This window comes from Dasypus novemcinctus, chromosome 10 (genome assembly GCF_030445035.2).
Source record: "Dasypus novemcinctus isolate mDasNov1 chromosome 10, mDasNov1.1.hap2, whole genome shotgun sequence".
In the NCBI taxonomy this organism is placed as follows: Eukaryota; Metazoa; Chordata; class Mammalia; order Cingulata; family Dasypodidae; genus Dasypus; species Dasypus novemcinctus.
In genome coordinates, this window is record NC_080682.1 from 38,619,907 (window position 1) to 38,639,478 (window position 19,572).

The window sequence follows — 19,572 nt, forward strand, 5'->3', positions numbered from 1 at the left end:
TGATTTACAGATTCAATGCAATCCCAATTAAAATCTCAACAACTTTTTTGCAGAAATGGAACACCCAAATATATAATTTACTTGTAAGGATAAAGGGCCCCAAACAGCCAAAAATAGCTTTAAAAAGAAGAATGAAGTTGGAGGGTTCTCACTTCCTAACTTTAAAGAATATTACTAAGCTACAGTGATAAAAACAACATGGTATTGACATAAAGAAAGACATTTTGACCAATGGAACTGAATCGAGAACTCAATACTAGACCCTAATATCTACCACAGAGTGATTTTTTCCCCATAGATTAGCCTTTTCTTGGTCACCAACATGTCAGACATAAGGAATATAAGCACTAAGCAAAAATCAACAGAATCTGCTTGTCATGTTCACAATTTCCACTTAATAATCTGCAAGGTGTCTTTCAGCCTGCCTCTTCTAACGTGTTTCTCTCAAATCTAGGTCCATAATCACAGATGAGGATAGCTTTCTAGTTTTCAGATATGCTCCAGCAATAAGCTTGTATCTTCAGACTTGTTAACACTGTGGAAACTCAGAGGTAACCAGGTCCTGAGGATCCTGCCTTTCATCACCTGGTCATGATCCCTGGAATCCTCATCCCCCTCCAAAAGACCATAGTCATCCTAGAATCTTCCTTCAGCACAGCTGAGAAATGGTGTATACAATGAAAGTTGTCATTTCCTGAAATGTTGCAGATCAATTAGAGCAAATAGAATGGTGGCCATCAGGGAAAACTGTCATTCCAGGCTCTTTTTGACTATAGTAGTTAGGTGGACGCCATCTGCAGATTTGATGCTGACTAATGATTTTTGACAATGCTATCGAAGCCGCCAAGCTGTGACAGAGCAGTCTATCCAACAAAAGGAGTGGGGAGAACTAGATATCCATACTTAAAAGAAAGAAAAGATCCCTATATCACATCTTATACAAAAATTAATGCAAAAATAGATCAAGGACCTAAATATAAAATCTATAAATGTAAAACTCCTAGAAAAAAAAAAAGTAGGAAAATATCTTCAAGATCATTTATTAGACAGTAGTTTCTTAAACCTTACACCCAAAGCAGGAGCAATGAAAGGAAAAATAGGTAAATGGGGCGTCTTCAAAATGAAACACTTTTGTTCTTTAAAAGACTTCTCAAGAAAATAAAAAGGCACCCTACTCAATGGGAGAATATATTTGGAAATCATATATCCTATAAGAGTTTAATATCCATATTATATTTTAAAAAGATCATGCAACTCAATGATAAAAAGACAAGCAACCCAATTAAAAATGGGCAGAGGTCTTGTGTGGACATATCTTCAGAGAGGAGATAAAGATGGCCAGAAGTCACATTGGGGGAAGTTCAGTGCTACTGGCTTTTGAGGAAATTCATATCGAGGCTACAGTGAAATACCATTTCACTTCTTATAGAATGACCATTATTTGAGAGGCAGAGGACTGTAGGTTCTGAAGTGTATGTGGGAAGGTCAGAGCACTCTTTCACTGTTGGTGGGAGTGTGGAGTAGAGTGACCTCTGTGGAGGACAGTTTGGCTGTATCTCAGGAAGCTGGGGGTGGAACTGCCTTATGATTCCTGTTATTGGCAATGTATTCAAAGGTATTGAGAGTAGGGCCAGTGGTACTGGTAGCATTATTCAGGTTTGCTAAAGTATGGAACCCACCTGGGTGTCCATCAACCAAAGTAAAGGTAGACTGTGTGATGAATGCATACAATGCAGTTCTATTCAGCTATAAGAGATGAATCTGAGATGAATGTGACAGCATGGATGAGTCTTGAGGATATTATGTTAAGTGGGCTGAGCCAGAAATGGAAGAAAAAATGTTGTATGGCCTCACTAATATAAACTAAATGTCTAATATGAACTAAATATGATGAGTAAACTCTGGGAGGTAAACTCTAGAGTATGGGTTACTAGGAGATAGAATGTGGTTTGAGTATGGGAGTTAATGCTTAAATATGCAGAATTTTTAATAAGGTTTATATAGAAAGTGTGGAAATGAATAGAGTTGATGGTAACACAATTAGAGTGAATATAATTAAGACTGTCAATTTATAAATGTAATTGTGGCTGAACGGGGTATTCTGTGGATGTAAATGTCAATTGAAAGGAAGCTACAAAATAATCTAAAGAATGTATAACAGTGATTTTGGTTGTGTATGAAGATTGTGGTTATGAAGATAATGTAAGATTTTTTGCATTGTGCCATTCATCACCATCAAATCCATTATCTTTTTATGTATGTTTACAAGTTCTTCACTATATTCTCCTAGTGTCTCTCCATCACTTAATTAGGTTGATTCATGATATTTGTTTGAACATCTCTGATTAGTTGTTTCATGTTCTGCATCTCCTCCTGGCTTTTAGTTTGTTCATTGGACTGGGCTGTGTCTTCCTGTTTCTTAGTATGGCTTGAAATTTTTTGTTAGTGTCTAGGCATCTGTTTATCATGACAGATTTATTCAGTTGATTTGCTTCTCTTTCTAAGTTAAGGTTTTATTTTGTTGTTGTTTTTGTGTGTGTGGTAAGATTTCATTATGACACTTCATTTCTCTTATTCTATATCCTTGCTGTTGTCTATGATCCCTTGGGGAAAAGAAATTAGGACCTGAGAAAAGAAAAAGAGATTAAAAGAGAAAAAGAATGATAGTAACAATAATAGTAAAAGGTAGAAGAGGAACTATACAAGACCTAGGAAAATGAATAGTTTTACTCTTCTTACAAGAGTAAGGAGTACAGAGGAATAAGAATAAAAAAATGGAAAAGAAATTACAAAATGAGTAACAAAATAGAGAAAAATATATAGAATGAATTAAAAGGCCAGAATGATGAGAAAAGAGGAAAAGAGAATAAGGGAAAAAAGAAAGAAAACAGAAAAAATGAGAGAGAGAGAGAGAGAGAGAGAGAGAGAGAGAGAGAGAGAGAGAGAGAGAGAGAGAGAGAGAGAGAGAGAGAGAGAGAGAAAGTAAAAATGAGAAAAATTGAAAACCAAACAAAAAGTGCTGGAATGAAAGAACAACAGAAAACAGAAGATAGAAAGATGAAGGAAATTAAAGAAATAGTGTAAGTAGAAAAAATTGGTGAAAGAAAAAGCAGGAAACAAAGAAAAGGAAAACACAACAAATAAGAAACAAGATAGCAACTAATTTTTAAAAAGTAGAAAGAAAGAAAAACAAAACAAAATAAAAACAAGGAAAACCAGACTTCCTTCTTAGCCCCCTAAGAAATTTTTCTTGATAACAGTGTTCATCAAGCACCCTGCAGCCTGCCCTCTGCAGGTTTTGAACTGGGCTTTACTTAGTAAAACAAGAAGAAGAAAAATAAATAAATAAAAAGAACCTTTAAAAAAAGAGAGAGAGAGATCCAAGAAAAGCTAATACAAAAGGAATGTCTATATGTTCTCTGTCATAAAGCTATCAGCTAGATGCCTGATAAACTGGCTGGATCACTTCTATAAGAAGAGCTTGGAATCCAACCAGGGATCTTGTGTATTCAAGACAGGAGCTCTTCCACTGGACTAAAATGCCTGCTTACATTTGTTAGCCTTTCAGAAAGCTATCTATCCCCTTTCCCTTGGGCAGGTTAGATTACTACAGCTTGCTAGTAGGATAAGGTGCCTGTCTGACCCTGCCTCCTCTCTAACTTATCTTGTTTTTTTTCCCCAGGAGGTTGAGTGTGACACAGCCTGCCTGAAGAAATCACCCCTTCCCTCTCCCCATCAGGTCTGGGTCCCTTCTGGGATTCAAAGGGAACTCAGCTGGCCAAACTCACTGCAAAGAAACCACTTTCCACCCTCCCAGACCCCTCTTCCTCCCAGGGACTACCCTGTCACACTGTTGGGAGTAGGGAGCCAGAGCTCCACCTAGGCTATTTTCCCTGAGGGTGGGGTATATGTGCCATTTCCAGCCACAGGGGCAAACAGCAAAAGGATTTCCTTTGGTTTCTTTATCTTTTCAGCACCATCCTGGTGACTCCTGAGGGTTCTGGAGACATCCAGACACTACAATCACGGAAGACAGCTCAGGAGTTTGGCACCCTGCCAGTGGATCCTACTTTGGAATTTATGCTCCCCAGTGTGAAAAGGTTGGACTTGGCTGTGTTTTCCCTACACATTGCTCTTTTGTCCCTTCTGTTTGAACCTATAGTTAGTGCTAGACTTGATAGATGTATGTCCAAGAGACTTAAATCTTTGGGCTTCCCATGTACCAGTTGGGCCCTGAATCTCAACAGATTTGCAACACCTACTCTCTGGCTCATTGGACTCATCCAGGACAACTAATAAGGAGATGATGATGGACAATGACCATCTCAAGGAATAGGGAGCATCTGCAACTGCAAACAAGATAGTCCCATCCATCTGTCCCATGAGATCTAAGCCCCTTCTCAATTAGAGGTGGAGTAGCAACCACCATCCCAGAATCCTCAGGATTGAGGAATGAATGATGGGCTAGAGTAGATTTATTTGCATTCTACTATGGATTTATTATAATTCTAGCAATGAAAGAACTTTTATCTTTGATGTGAAGGCAGTGACTACTGGAGGTTCTGAGGTGAGGAAGAGGGTAAAGCAGATGTAATTTGGGGACATTTTCAGGACTTGGGAATTCTCCTGAATGACATTGCAATGACTGATACAGGCCACTATTTATCTTGTTATAACTTACAAAAATATGTGGGAGAGAGTGTAAATTACAATATAAACTGTAATCCTTGCTTAGTGGCAACACTCCAAACTGTCTTCCTCAATTTTAACAAACGTACTAGATTAATGAAGGATGTTGTTAATGTGTGGAAATGTGGGAAGGGTAGGGAGCAGAGCATATGGGAATCCCCTGTATTTTTTATGTAACAATTATATAATCTAATTATCATTTTAAAAATTAAAAAGTATATTTAAAGTATAAAATAAGAATATTCTTTTTTTTTTTTTTCCTATCTGGTTGTGTCATCGTCTTTTTGGTGTATCAATTGGCCACTCTCTGCCCAGGTCTGGGACTCTTCTTTTCTTTTTTCACCAAGAGGTCCTGGAAATCGAACCATCCTCCACTTGATAAATGGGAGCTCAATTGTTTGAGCCACAGCCACTTCCCCAAGAATATTCTTTTACAAAGTGTTAAGAAAATTGTGATACATGAGAAAATTACAACTAAATATACCTTATGGATAATAGTTAACAGTAATATTGCAGTATTTTTTTCCAGCAATGGCAAAGAAGATACATCAGTTGTTTTTTTTTAAAGATTTATTTATTTATTTCTCTCCCCTCCTCCCCCCACTTGTGTCTGTTCTCTATGTTTATTTGCTTCGTCTTCTTTGTCCGCTTCTGTTGTTGTCAGCGGCACGGGAATCTGTGTTTATTTTTGTTGCGTCATCTTGTTGTGTCACTTCTCCATGTGAGCAGTGCCATTCCTGGGCAGGCTGCAATTTCTTTTGCTTGGGCGACTCTCCTTATGGGGCACACTCCTTGTGCGTGGGGCTGGCAGGGCACTCCTTGCACGCATCAGCACTGCACGTGGGCCAGCTCCACATGGGTCAAGAAGACCCAGGGTTTGAACGTCGGACCTTCCATGTTGTAGACTGATGCCCTAACCACTGGACCAAGTCCACCACCACATCAGTTCTAAGTGATAATATTAGGGGGTATTAGTGGGTATAGGATTTTTCTTTTTCAAATAATGAAAACGTTCTATAATTGACTGAAATGATGACAGCACAACTCTGTGATGAAAATAAGGGTCACTTTGAATGGATTGGACAAAGCATGAGACTATATAACATAGGGAATCCAGGGGTAGAAGACAGACTTTGGTTATCAAAACAGATATGAGTGTAGGCTCCGAGCTGGCTGAGCTGCGCACCCGAGGACGCTGCGGCTCTAGCAGGCCTGCTGTCTAGGGATGGCAGGCGGTGGGCTCTCAAACTCTGCGAGAGTGTGCCGATCCAACAAAAAACCCCTGGGTCTGTTTGGCTTGTTCAAGTGTCCACTGTGGATGGTATGTGAATGGCCATGCAAAAAAATATTAAGAAAAGGCACAGATACACTTAACCAACCATAAGAAACCAGAAAAGCAAGATAAAGCTCAGCATACTGTGTAAATGGATTGCAGTAGCTACAGTACATACTGTTATCGCTGTGATGGTTTTGTGGTTAATGACACCAAGCTGGGACTGGTACAGAAGGTCAGAGAACACTTACAGAACTTGGAAAACTCAGCTTTCAAAGCTGACAGGCATAAGAAAAGAAAACTTTTGGAAAACTCATCACTAAACAGCAAGTTAGTAAAAGTAAATGGAAGCACCACTGCCATTTGCACCACAGGTCTTCGGGATGTGGGGAATACTTGTTTCATTAAGGCTGTCCTTCAGTCACTCAGTATCATTGAACAGTTTTGCTGTTTTTTCAAAGAACTACCCACTGTGGGGTAAAGGAATGGGAAAACAGTGGGAAGGGAAGGCGAACAGACCACACCAGGAGGCAAAGGGATAACAATGTATCTTTGGTGGAAGGATTTAGAAAGACACTCTGTGTATTACGGCAAGGCAACCAGACTGCATTTAGCCTGGAGTCCTTCTTTCATGTTGTTTGGAAAATTATGCTGAATTTTAGGGGCTATCAGCAGCAGTATACCCATGAATTCATGCGCTACCTTTTGGACCACCTACACCTGGAACTCCAGAGCAGTTTCAATACTGTTTCCCGCTCAGCAATTCTGCAGGAAAACGAGGTTAACTCTCTCATGTGTGGGGCAGAATCTAGAAAGTTTGATCCATTCCTGGACCTTTCATTAGATTATCCAAGGCAGTTCAGAAATAAGCATTCTAAGAACCAAGAAAATGGACCAATTTGTTCACTGCAAGATTGTCTTTGCAGTTTTACTGACTTAGAGGAACTTGATGAGACAGAGTTATATATGTGCCACAAATGCAAAAAGAAGCAAAAGTCCATTAAAACTTTTTGGATTAAAAAACTACCCAAGGTGCTATCCTTATATATGAAAAGATTTCACAGGACAGCATATTTAAGAAACAAAATTGACACATAAGTAGAATTTCCTTTGAGAGGCCTAGACATGAAATGCTACTTATTAGAGCCTGAGGACAGTGGCCCAGAGAACTGCCTCTACGACCTTGCTGCTGTGGTGGTGCACCGTGGTTCTGGGGTTGGTTCTGGACATTACACAGCATATGCAACTCATGAAGGTCACTGGTCCACTTCAATGACAGTACTGTAACACTGACTGATGAAGAGACCGCTGTGAAGGCAAAGGCCTACATCATTTTTTTACGTGGAATGCCAGACAAAAGCTGGATCTGATAAACTTTAATACCTCCTCTAAATCATTATTCATCAACCATAATGGACAAACATTTCCAGTTTTCCATAAATACTTGATTCAAGATTTAATTTCATTTTGTACTTTTCTGTTTCCTATTTTGAGTTGTTTTATTTTTGTCAATGGTAGTGACTTACTGAACATGGGCACCAACTATTTTTATTTTTTTTAATTCTACCAGAAAACCTCAGCAGGCATTTTGATTTGCTGCTTTAGTTGTAATAATTCAGTTTTTATATTTCGTTTCCAGAACTTAGTTCTATTTTATTTATTTTTTTATATTAATGTTTTCAATTCTCACTCTGAGGCACATTTCCCTCAATGCTTTTGTTACTCTCACATGCTGAATACAAGATATATTCCTGATTGTGAAGAGCAACCTAACTGCCACTGCCATTTCACAGCTGTAATGGAGATCAAGTCAACTCTCAATCAAGGATCATGTGTGCGCATGATTTGTGGCCCATGAGATTTCACAGCAACTGCTCAGTAATCATTCGTTTTGCCTGTAAAAGATAACTAAAAGTAGTTATCAGTTTCAGTAGACCTGATAATTGCTGCTCTTGGTATCTCTTACAGCTGCTGGCTTTCAGCATTAACTAAATAAATTTGTTGGTTCAATTGGAAAACAAAACAAAACAAAAACAAATATGAGAATGTTCTCTCATGAACTATAACAAATATGTAATATTAATACAGGGTATTAATAATTGGGTGGGTTGGGGGGAAATACACCAAATTCAAGATATAGGCTATAGTTAATAGTAATATTTTGATGATGATCAGTGGCTATGCAGCTGTTTCTCATGTATGTGGTCCTGGGTTAAATCCCTGGTACCTCTGGAAAAAAAAAGTGTTTTCATCAAGTGTAATAATGTTTCACAACAATGTAAAGTGTTGGTGGTGGGGTGATATATGGGAGCCCTGTAGGATGATATGCATGTAAGTTTGCAACTTTTATTATGCACTTATTGTTTATGTATGTTCATGTATGAATGATATACTTCAATAAATTTTATTTTTTAAAAAATTAGCTGAACCTGATTTTATAACTAAGGAGGTCACAATGTCAGAAAGAGACATTTCTGGTAAAAATTAAACACAATTCAAGAGTATGTCAAGTATGCTGGATGCCATACATTCATAAAATCATTGAATTGACAGTGAATTGAACATGTTTGGGAATAAGCAATCAGACATAGTTAATTTAAAAAGTGTTGTTTAAATAACCATTGAAGAATTTCCAGGTTTCTAAGAAGAGAAGTGAAGGAGCCTGTTTCAGAAATGGAAGAAAGAGACTGAAAATTGAAGTGAGATTAAAGTCATTAAATAGAGTGTCTAATGAGTTTCATCAGATATCTTCTTGACCTGTAGGCAGAGTATATAGACAGTTTTGAAACATACAATAAAATCGTTTCTGTTCCATTCTTGACATTGGTCATTTTGGTGGCAAAAGTGAAGAATTAAAAGTTCAGCCTTTGCAATAGCATTCACAGGGAAAAATATAGAACAAGAAATATAATGAAGCTCATGTTTACATATCACAGTAGAATGAAGGCAGAGGCTTTTGGGAGGATCATTTTAATTAGATTGGATTCTCTACTTCACACATTGATATACTTTTTCCTCAGCCACCTCTTCTTCTCTGACCTCTGCTATTCTACAGCAATTGAGCCCAAGATGCTGGTGGGCCTCTTTGCCAAGAATAAATCAATTCTTTTTTATGGTTGTGCTCTACAATTCCTCATCTTCTGTATCTTTGCAGATTCTGAGTGTCTCCTGCTGGCAGTGATGGCTTTTGATAGGTACAAGGCCATTAGCAACCCCTTGCTCTATACAGTCAACATGTCCAGCAGGGTGTGCCCCATGCTCATGGCTGGGGTGTACCTGGTGGGAATGGTGGATGCTCTGACACATACAACATTAGCATTCCACTTATGTTTCTGTGGGCCAAATGAGATTAATCACTTCTGTGATATGCCTCCTCTTATGTTGCTATCTTGCTCAGATACACAGTTCAATGAATTAATGATATTCGTCTTTTTTGGCTTCATTGAACTGATCACCATATCAGCACTTATAGTTTATTATTGTTATATCTTTCTATCAGTTTTAAAGATCCACTTAAGCTGAGGGGAGATTCAAAGCTTTCTCCACCTGCACATCCCACTTGGCTGCTGTTGCAATTTTCGAAGGAACTTTGCTCTTCATGTATTTCCAGCCCAGTTCTTCTTACTCCTTAGATCAAGACAAAATGACCTCATTGCTTTACACCCTTGTGATTCCCATGTTAAATCTTTTGATTTACAGTTGATGGAACAAAGATGTGAAAGAGGTCATGGGAAGAATGAAGAATAAATGGTCATTTTAAATATTTGTATTAAATAACTTATATGTATGCGTATATATATAGCTGTGGTTCTTGTTTTTGTAAAACTAAATGATATTAAATGACAAGTTGTGTAAAATACTCAATTTTAAAAAAGGTTGTTTGTACTAATTTTAATCATAGCAAATTTTTCACTTTCCTAAATGGATATATTGCATTAGAGATCCTAAATTTATATATAGTACTTTTTTGTGGAATATTAACTGATGCTTCTTGTTATGTCTAATTTATTCTTTTTTCATTTTTATACTATTTCAAATATTCTAAGATACATCGAATGTTTACTAATTCTGTCGTATGTTTAGGTGCTTAGTACTTCATGGTGAATCCAGTAGTTTCATATTAATGAATATTATAATCTAGTGGAAGCAGTAAATGTTATTTAATTAGCATACAAATAATTCATGAAAGCCTGGGTGCTATAAATCCAAAACAACATGTCCGAGTTTGGTACATAAAGAAGGCAGGCTTTCCTGAATGGAGAATTCTGTCTCACATCTAAATGATGAGAAATGATTTAACTTAGAGAGAGGAAACAATTATGGTCAGAGGACTGGTAACTAGAAAGGACTTGAGGAGGTCTATACTTTGCCTTTAAAGAATAATAAGGTCCAAAAAGCTTAGGTTATAAAGAACAAAGGGAAGGGCCTCAGGAAAGCACATCCTTGAATGGTAGTTCTTAATTCCTCCATCACTTAATCCAAAAAGCTTTCCTTCCCTTCTCAACCACGGAAAAATACTCCTTTTGGATTCACAAATAACCCTCTCCTCAGAACATTTTAAAAATATTATTCTGTTTACTAAATCATTTACTTCAGTATGCAATTGTGAACAGTTTGTGCTCAAGATTTGAGTGTTTCATTTCTCTTATCCACATATTCTGCACCGTGTCTAGGACATAAAATGGCAAACAAATGAAAAATTGATAAAATCAAAAACTCAGGAATATTTTAATTGCTCGTGAAGCCTTGTCAAAACAAAATTAACTGAGGGCATGCATGTGTCCTGATAAAATATTTTATAATTTGTAAAAAAAATATACTGGTTGTGGTTACTGAAGGCTATGGATGTATGAAGAAATGTACATTAATTATTTAGGGATACAAAGAGAATTCATAAATGTAACTTTTTGATATTTTCTTAATTTATCTGGTTCTGTTATACTTTTCTATAGCCAAAGTACTAAATCTCCTTGATGAGAAAGCATGATATGGCCATATATTTGAAGGGTCATAGAAGACTGAAGAACGTTCCTAATTATGTTTTACACTTGAACAAGCTAAAAGTTACTGAACGTCCTAGGCTTTGATATCTGTATTGTAAAATGCTCTGTGTGAAAACATTTCAGAATGGGAGTAAAGTCTCTAATTTTCAATTTGGCATTTCTTTAAGGAAGACAGGAACTAGTTAGGGGAAAGTATAGGAGTAGAAAAAGCTTATGGAGAATGCTTGTTTAGACAAATAGCTTTAAAGGTTTCCTCCTCTCCCAGATTTTCTCAAGGAACCCATAATTTATTGGAATTGATTCTTATGAGCAGCAGCATTGCAGAATACTGTGTTTGAAATTAAAATATTTAAGTCTATAAACAACTGCAGGGGACTGCCACTAATTTGGAATGTGGAAAGAGGCCATCTGATTAAACCATCTCCTTTCTGTATGATAGCATTCATTACTGAGTCTAAAGACTGATTTGATTTCCATATTGTTCCCTTTTATTAGCATTAGCAGGTGTGGCCTAAAGGCAGGGATATATTAAGCCCTGTAAATGGATGACCAAAAATTGGACTGACTGATTTGATATTGTCCTTCTGTAACTAAGGGTTAATAATTAACATATGAGTATGATTACTGAATCATTATATAGATTTCTTTTTACTTTTTAGTGTATTATGAAATAGACAAAAGTGCATACTTGGAATTACTGAAACATGCTGAACTAGAATCCAGATGCCTTGATCTCTGATAATGATTAAACAACTATAGAACATTTATCTTGTCATTGTAAAAAACCTGTGACTGACCTCCTTTTTTTTTTTTTATTGACTTTGTAATAATATTACATCAAAAATATATATGTGAGGTCCCATTCAACCCCACTCCCCCACCCCCCCTCTCCCCCCCAAAACACTCGTTCCCATCATCATGACACATCCATTGGATTTGGTAAGTACATCTTTGGGCACCTCTGCACCTCATAGTCAATGGTCCACATCATGGCCCATACTCTCCTCCATTCCATCCAGTGGGCCCTGTGAGGATTTACAATGTCCAGTGATTGCCTCTGAAGCACCATCCAGGGCAGCTCCATGTCCCAAAGACACCTCCACCTCTCATCTCTTCCTGCCTTTCCCCATACCCATCGTCCACCATGTCCACTTTTCTCAATCCAGTACCACCTCTTCTATGTGGACATTGGATTGGTTGTGTCCATTGCACCTCTATGTCAAGAGGAGGCTCAAATTCCACATGGATGCTGGATGCAATCCTCCCATTTTCAGTTGTAATCACTCTAGGCTCCATGGTGTGGTGATTGTCCTTCTTCAACTCCATCTTAGCTGAGTGTGGTAAGTCCAATAAATCAGATTGTAGGTGCTGGAGTCTGTTGAGGCTCAGGACCTGGCTATCACATTGTCAGTCCAGAGATTCAAATCCCCTAAATATATCTTAAATCCCAACGTTAACTGCACCTCCAGCACATTAGCATGAAAGTCTTATGAAGGGAGATCCCATCTGAGTCCAGATTCATCACACATAAACACCATTTCCAATGAGGGGCCATCTGCCCTGGTAGTTAACCCCATCGGCCATGGCCATAACTCTCATGGGTCTCTTTAGCCTTCAAAGGAACCAATATCTGGGGGTTGTATCTGCTTTATCTGTCTCTCTGACTCTGCTCAGTTATGCATGAGGGCAATCCTTCTGCCAGCCTCCAGACTCTTTTTTAGAAACTCGTAGCCATATAAACTCATTTCTGCTTTCCATTTCCCCCTTACTTTAGGTCAAACAGCATTTTAAAGTCATGTTATTTATGTAGACATGGATATTCTGCTGATCCGCATTGAACCTTCCATATAAGGTCCTTTTCCAGTTGCATCATCAGTTAGTATTTGATAGTGGTCCCTCGTTGCCAGGGAGGCTCGTCCCCGGGTGTCATGTCCCACGCTGGAGGGAAGGCATTGCATTTACATGCTGAGTTTAGCTTTGAGACTGGCCACATTTGAGTAACATGAAGGCTGACAGGAGGAAATTCCCAGGCACAATGTTGCTCTAGGCCTTGTTCTTATTTTAGGTTTATCAGCTCACAAGCATAGTCATTAGCATCAGAGGCTCACTGTTGAACCCTCACTCCCTCCAGGTCCCCGCCGCTGTACCTGGGAGACTGTCGCTGCTCCCCTAGGGACCGTGACAGAGCACCACTGGCCAGGAACCCAGTACCCCCCCTGCTGTGGTTTTTAATTGTTGCCACTATGAGTATATCCAATCATTACGATGCCCCCTGGATATATGTTCTGTACAGCTCCCTGTCAGCCATATATCACCTGTCATTGGTATCCCATACCAGTATCCCTTCATTGCCATTGTTGAGACCCTCTGTGGTCCAGAGCTCCCCGAAATTTGAAGCCCAATATAATGTCATGGTCCCTTACTAGGGAATGGCATATAGCGATGGGTTTAAAGGATAGATAAAGAACTTGGATAAAGTTAGATAAAGAACTTAGATAAAGAATGTTGACTTGAAAAAATTCCACATCCTATCCTTTTTTTTTTTTTTCCCCCCCCTAATTATTCAGCATTTCTTCACAGGAGTCCTAGACCACAGCAATGCATATATATAATATACAGCACTCCCGTACATCCACCACAAAACCTTTTTCCTTCCACAGCAATACTCTTACACCCTATTCACATCATATTTACTTAAGGTGATGTACAGAGTCTGAGATATTAGCTTTCTAACAAGGTAATATCTGTGCTTACATTATGGTGCATACCTTAGGATACACAGTTCTTTACATTTTTAGTTATCCTATGTTTTACATTATGGTTTACATTATCAGTCTGTCATCTCCTATATGTTATGGTGTAATATTACATGTTTTATATCCATCCTTGTGTACTCTCAAAAAACTCCTCTCTTGCCCCCCTTTTACTTTGGTTCCACACATTTAACGTCCATTTTCCCTTCCACCTTGGTGTCCACAGTGACAGCCAACCTCCGTTTCCTGAGGAGCCACTTCCAGAAATAGATGGAATAGTGTTCAGGGCCTAACTTGCTCAACTGCCCCAATGCCCTGGGAGCCACCCTTTCTCTCGAGGGATACAGTTCCCTCTATTTGGTGGCATTAGTCCTCCCCAGGATGTGGGTCCACCCCCACTCTCACTACTTGAGATTCTACCCCATGGTGTCACCCACTCTGGCAGAATGAGCATTTAGGCATTCCCCAGGAGCCCGTCCTGCATCAGACCCTCCCCTCCGAGCATTCTAAACAGGTAACCCTCTTTATTATATTTTGATATGATTTTCTCGGCATTTTACTCTCCACCACCTCCTGACCCTCTCCTGTGTTCGTATGCTCCCCCTCCCTCCCCCCACTTTTGGGTAACGTTACCTAACCATCCCTCCCCAGCCACCCTCAAACCCGTAAAGCCCCAACCAAAGGCAACCCCTTGCCCCCATTTTATCTCTTCTTTGTGTTCATACTTACCACCATCTCGTCTTAAATTCCAGCCCTGCAGACATCGGCTCATATCCTTCCTCCACCCTCCGATTTCCTGTAAGCCTATCGTTCAGTCTCTTGCTATCTAGGGCAGCTTGTTTATTTCATATCATTGAGGTCATGCAGTATTTGTCCTTCAATGTCTGGGTTGCTTCACTCAACATAAGGTTCTCAAGATTCATCCATGTTATCACATGTGTTTGTAGTGTGTTTGTTCTTACAGCCGAGTAGTATTCCATTGTGTGTATATACCACATTTTATTGATCCACTCATCTGTTGATGGGCATTTGGGTTGATTCCAACTTTTGGCAATAGTGAACAATGCTGTTATGAACATTGGTGTACATATATCGGTTTGTGTCCTTGTTTTCAGTTCTGCTGGGTATATACCCAGCAGTGGTATTGCTGGGTCATATGGCAAATCTATGGCTAGTTTTTTGAGAAACCGCCATACTGTCCTGCAGAATGGTTGGATCCTTCCGCATTCCCACCAGCAGTGGATGAGTGTTCCCCTTCCTTCACATCCTCTCCAGCACTTGTATTCTTCTGTTTTTTTCATAGCTGCCAATCTTATGGGTGTAAGATGGTATCTCATTGTAGTTTTGATTTGCATTTCCCTGATAGCTAGAGATTTGGAACATTTTTTCATGTGCTTTCTTGCCATTTGTATTTCTTCTTCAGAGAAGTGTCTGTTTAAATCTTTTTCCCATTTTTTAAATGGGTTGTTTATCTTTTTATTTTCAAGATATAGGAGTTCTTTATATATGCAAGTTATAAGGTTCTTATCAGATATATGATTGCCAAATATTTTCTCCCACTGTGTGGGCTCCCTTTTTACTTTCTTGACAAACTCCTTTGAGGTGAAGAAGGCTTTAATTTTGAGGAAGTCCCATTTATCTATTAGTTCTTTTGCTGCTCGTGCTTTTGGTGAGATATTCATAAATCCATTTCCTATTACAAGGTCCTGTAGATGTTTCCCTACACTGCTTTCTAAGGTTTTTATGGTCTTGGCTCTTATATTTAGGTCTTTGATCCATCTTGAGTTGATCTTTGTATAAGGTGTGAGATGGTAATCTTCTTTCATTCTTCTACATATGGCTATCCAGTTCTCCAGACACCATTTGTTGAATAGGCCACTCTCTCCCAATTGAGAGGGTTTGGTGGCTTTATCGAATATTATGTGGCTGTATATGTGAGGTTCTATATCAGAGCTTTCAATTCGATTCCATTGGTCTATGTGTCTCTCCTTATGCCAATACCATGCTGTTTTCACCACCGTAGCTTTATAGTATGTTTTGAAGTCAGGTAGTGTGATTCCTCCAATTTCGTTTTTCTTTTTCAGTATGTCTTTGGCTATTCGGGGTCTCTTTCCTTTCCAAATAAATTTCATAGTTAGTTTTTCTAGTTCCTTAAAGAAGGCTGCGTTGATTTTTATTGGGATTGCATTGAATGTGTAGATCAGTTTTGGTAGGATAGACATCTTAATAATGTTCAGTCTTCCTATCCATGAACAAGGAATAGTCTTCCATTTATTTAGGTCTTCTTTGATTTCCTTGAACAATCTTGTATAATTCTCGTTGTATAAGTTCTTTACCTCTTTAGTTAAATTTATTCCTAAGTATTTGATTTTTTTATTTACTATTGTGAATGGTATTTGTTTCTTGATTTCCTCCTGATCTTGCTCATTATTGGTGTACAGAAATGCTACTGATTTTTGCGCATTGATCTTATAACCTGTGACTTTACTAAACTCATTTATGAGTTCTAGAATCTTCGTTGTAGATCTCTCAGGGTTTTCTATGTATAGGATCATGTCATCTGCACATAATGAAATTTTGACTTCTTCCTTTCCAATTTGAATGCCTTTTATTTCTGGTTCTTGCCTCAGTGCTCATGCAAGTACTTCTAAGACAATATTAAATAGGAGCGGAGACAGTGGGCATCCTTCTCTTGTTCCTGAGTTTAGAGGGAAAGAGTCTAGGATTTCTCCATTGTAAACAATATTGGCTTTAGGTTTTTCATATATACTCTTTATCATGTTCAAAAAATTTCCTTGTATTCCAATCTTTTGGAGTGTTTTTATCAAGAAAGGGTGCTGTATTTTGTCAAATGCTTTTTCTGCATCAATAGATATAATCATGTGATTTTTTTCCTTCAATCTGTTTATATGGTGTATTACGTTGATTGATTTTCTTATGTTGAACCATCCTTGCATACCTGGGATGAATCCCACTTGGTCGTGGTGTATAATATGTTTAATGTGTTGTTGAATACGATTAGCAAGTATTTTGTTAAGTATTTTTGCATCTAGGTTCATTAGAGAAATTGGTCTGTAATTTTCCTTTCTTGTGATGTCTTTGTTTGGCTTTGGTACTAGGGTAATGTTGGCATCATAGAAGGAGTTGGGTAATGTTCTTTCCATTTCGATGTTTTGGAATAGTTTCAGCAGGATTGGTGTCAGTTCTTTCCGGAATGTTTTGTAGAATTCACCTGTGAAGCCATCTGGCCCTGGGCTCTTCTTAGTTGGGAGATTTTTGATAACCAATTCTATCTCTCTGCTTGTGATTGGTTTGTTAAGATCATCAATTTCTTCTTTCGTCAATATGGGTTGCTTATGTGTTCCTAGGAATTTGTCCATTTCCTCTAGATTGTCATTTTTGTTGGAATATAGTTTTTCAAAATATCCTCTTATGATAGTCTTTATTTCTGTGGGGTCAGTGGTGATATCGCCTTTCTCATTTCTTATTTTGTGTATTTGCATCTTCTCTCTTTTTTTCTTTGTTAGTGTTGCTAAAGGTTTGTCAATTTTGTTAATCTTCTCAAAAAACCAGCTCTTGGTCTTGTTTATCTGTTCAAGTGCTTTCTTATTTTCTATTTCATTTAGTTCTGCTCTTATCTTTGTTATTTCCTTCCTTCTTCTTCCTGTTGGGCTACTTTGTTGTTGTTTTTCTAATTCCTTCAAATGTGCAGTTAGTTCTTCAATTTTTGCTCTTTCTTCTTTTTTGATATATGAATTTATGGCTATAAACTTCCCTCTCAGTTCTGCTTTTGCTGCATCCCATAAATTTTGGTATGTTGTGTTATCATTATCATTTGTTTCAAGGTAGTCATTGATTTCTTTTGAGATTTCCTCTTTGACCCACTGTTTTTCTAAGAGTGTGCTGTTTAATTTCCAAATCATGGTGTGTAATCTGGGCTTCTGTCCCTTGCAAATCTCCAGCTTGACTCCGCTGTGGTCAGAGATAATGTTTTGTATGATTTCAATCTTTCTGAATTCGTTCAGCCTTTCTTTGTGGCCTAGCATATGATCTATCTTGGAGAATGATCCATGTGCGCTTGAGAAAAATGTATATCCTGCTGTGTTTGGGTGTAGCGATCTATATATGTCTATTAGATCGAGCTCCTCTAATATACTATTCAGATGTTTTGATTAATTGGTGATTCTCTTTTGAGATGTTCTGTCCAGAGTTGATAGTGGTGTATTAAAATCCCCCACTATAAGTGTAGATGTATCTATTCTTTCACTTAGTTTTTCCAGCGTTTGCCTGACATATTTAGAGGCACCCTTGTTAGGGGCATAGATATTTATGATTGTTCGATCTTCTTGACAGATTTTCCCTTTCACTAAAATGTAGTATCCTTCTTTGTCTCTCACAATTGTTTCACATTTAAAGTCTATTTTGTCTGATATTAATATAGCTACTCCTGCCTTTTTTTGGTTATTGTTAGCTTGTATGATTGTTTTCCAGCCATTCACTTTCAATCTCCATGTGTCTCTGGGTCTAAGATGTGTCTCTTGTAGACAGCATATGGATGGGTCATATTTCCTTATCCAATGTCCCAGTCTGAATCTTTTGATAGGTGAGTTTAATCCGTTGACATTCAGTGTTATTACTATCAAGGAATTATTTGTGTTAGCCATATTTTGATTGGATTTGTGTTTGTCATATTTTGTTTGTATATATATTTTTTGTCTTTTTTGTTGTTGTTGTTGGTCTTATACTCTCCTCCAACTTTGCCTTTCCTGTTTTTTCCTTTCTTCCTGCAGAACTCCCTTTAGAATTTCTTGAAGGGGAGGTTTCTTGTTGGTATACTCTTTCAGTTTCTGTTTGTCTGTGAATATTTTGAACTCTCCTTCATGTTTCAATGCTAGTTTAGCTGGATAGAGTATTCTTGGTTGGAAGTTTTTTTCCTTTAGTACCTTGACTATATCATACCACTGTCTTCTTGCCTCCATGGTTTCAGAAGAGAAATCAGCACTTAATCTAATTGAGCTTCCCTTGTATGTGATGGTTTTCTTTTCTCTTGCTGCTTTTAGGATTTTCTCTTTGTCTTGAGCTTTGGATAATTTGATAAGTATATGTCTTGGGGTGGGCCTGTTGGGGTTTATGACTTGTGGAGTGTGCTGTGCTTCTTGGATATGTACATCTGTCTCTTTCAGTAGATTTGGGAAGTTTTCAGCCATTATTTCCTGCAACACTCCTTCTGACCCCTTTCCCTTCTCTTCACCTTCTGGAATGCCTATAATACGTATGTTTGAGCGTTTTGCATTGTCATTCAGGTCCCTAAATCCTAATTGGATTTTTTCTATCTTCTTATTGACCCCTTCTACTATCTGTTTGATTTCTGATGTACTATCTTCCACATCACTAATTCTCTGCTCTGTCTCTTCTAGTCTGCTGATATTTGCTGCAAGTGTATTTTTGATTTCTTTACCTGTGGTGTTCATTCCCATCATATCTGTTATGTTTTTGCGTATATCTGCAATTTCCCCTCCAAGTGATGTCTTCATGTTGTTAACCTCTTTCATTACTGCATCAAATTTGTCGGTGGTAAATGTTCTGAGTTCTTTCATTGCTTGTGCCAAGTTTTGCTCCCCTTCGTGATTATTGGTTTGTTGATTGGATTCAGTCATGTTTTCCTGATTATTGGTTTGGTTTGTAGATTTTTGTTGCTTTCTGGTCATCTCTTTATTTTGACGAATTTAATCAGTTCCTTAGCTTCTTTGTCTGCTTTTGGAGGTTAATTAGTTGTTATTTTTGCATAGGTGTTATATCTTCTTTTTGTCACTTTTTTCTTCTTATTCAAGTTACTTGTTGTTGGTTAAGTTCT

General features: G+C 38.0%; 1 non-coding gene and 2 pseudogenes across 1 annotated transcript; 2 read left to right on the forward strand and 1 right to left on the reverse strand.

Moving 5' to 3' along the window:
• Positions 1-682: 682 nt before the first annotated feature.
• On the reverse strand, positions 683-817 carry LOC111762041 (small nucleolar RNA SNORA16B/SNORA16A family). The gene has a single exon (XR_002795258.1). It is a non-coding gene; the product is annotated as a small nucleolar RNA SNORA16B/SNORA16A family (small nucleolar RNA).
• Positions 818-3,024: 2,207 nt separating this feature from the next.
• LOC101432778 (ubiquitin carboxyl-terminal hydrolase 3-like) lies at positions 3,025-7,342 on the forward strand (annotated as a pseudogene).
• A 1,560-nt stretch (positions 7,343-8,902) lies between these two features.
• On the forward strand, positions 8,903-9,722 carry LOC101417636 (olfactory receptor 5W2-like; annotated as a pseudogene).
• Positions 9,723-19,572: the final 9,850 nt, after the last annotated feature.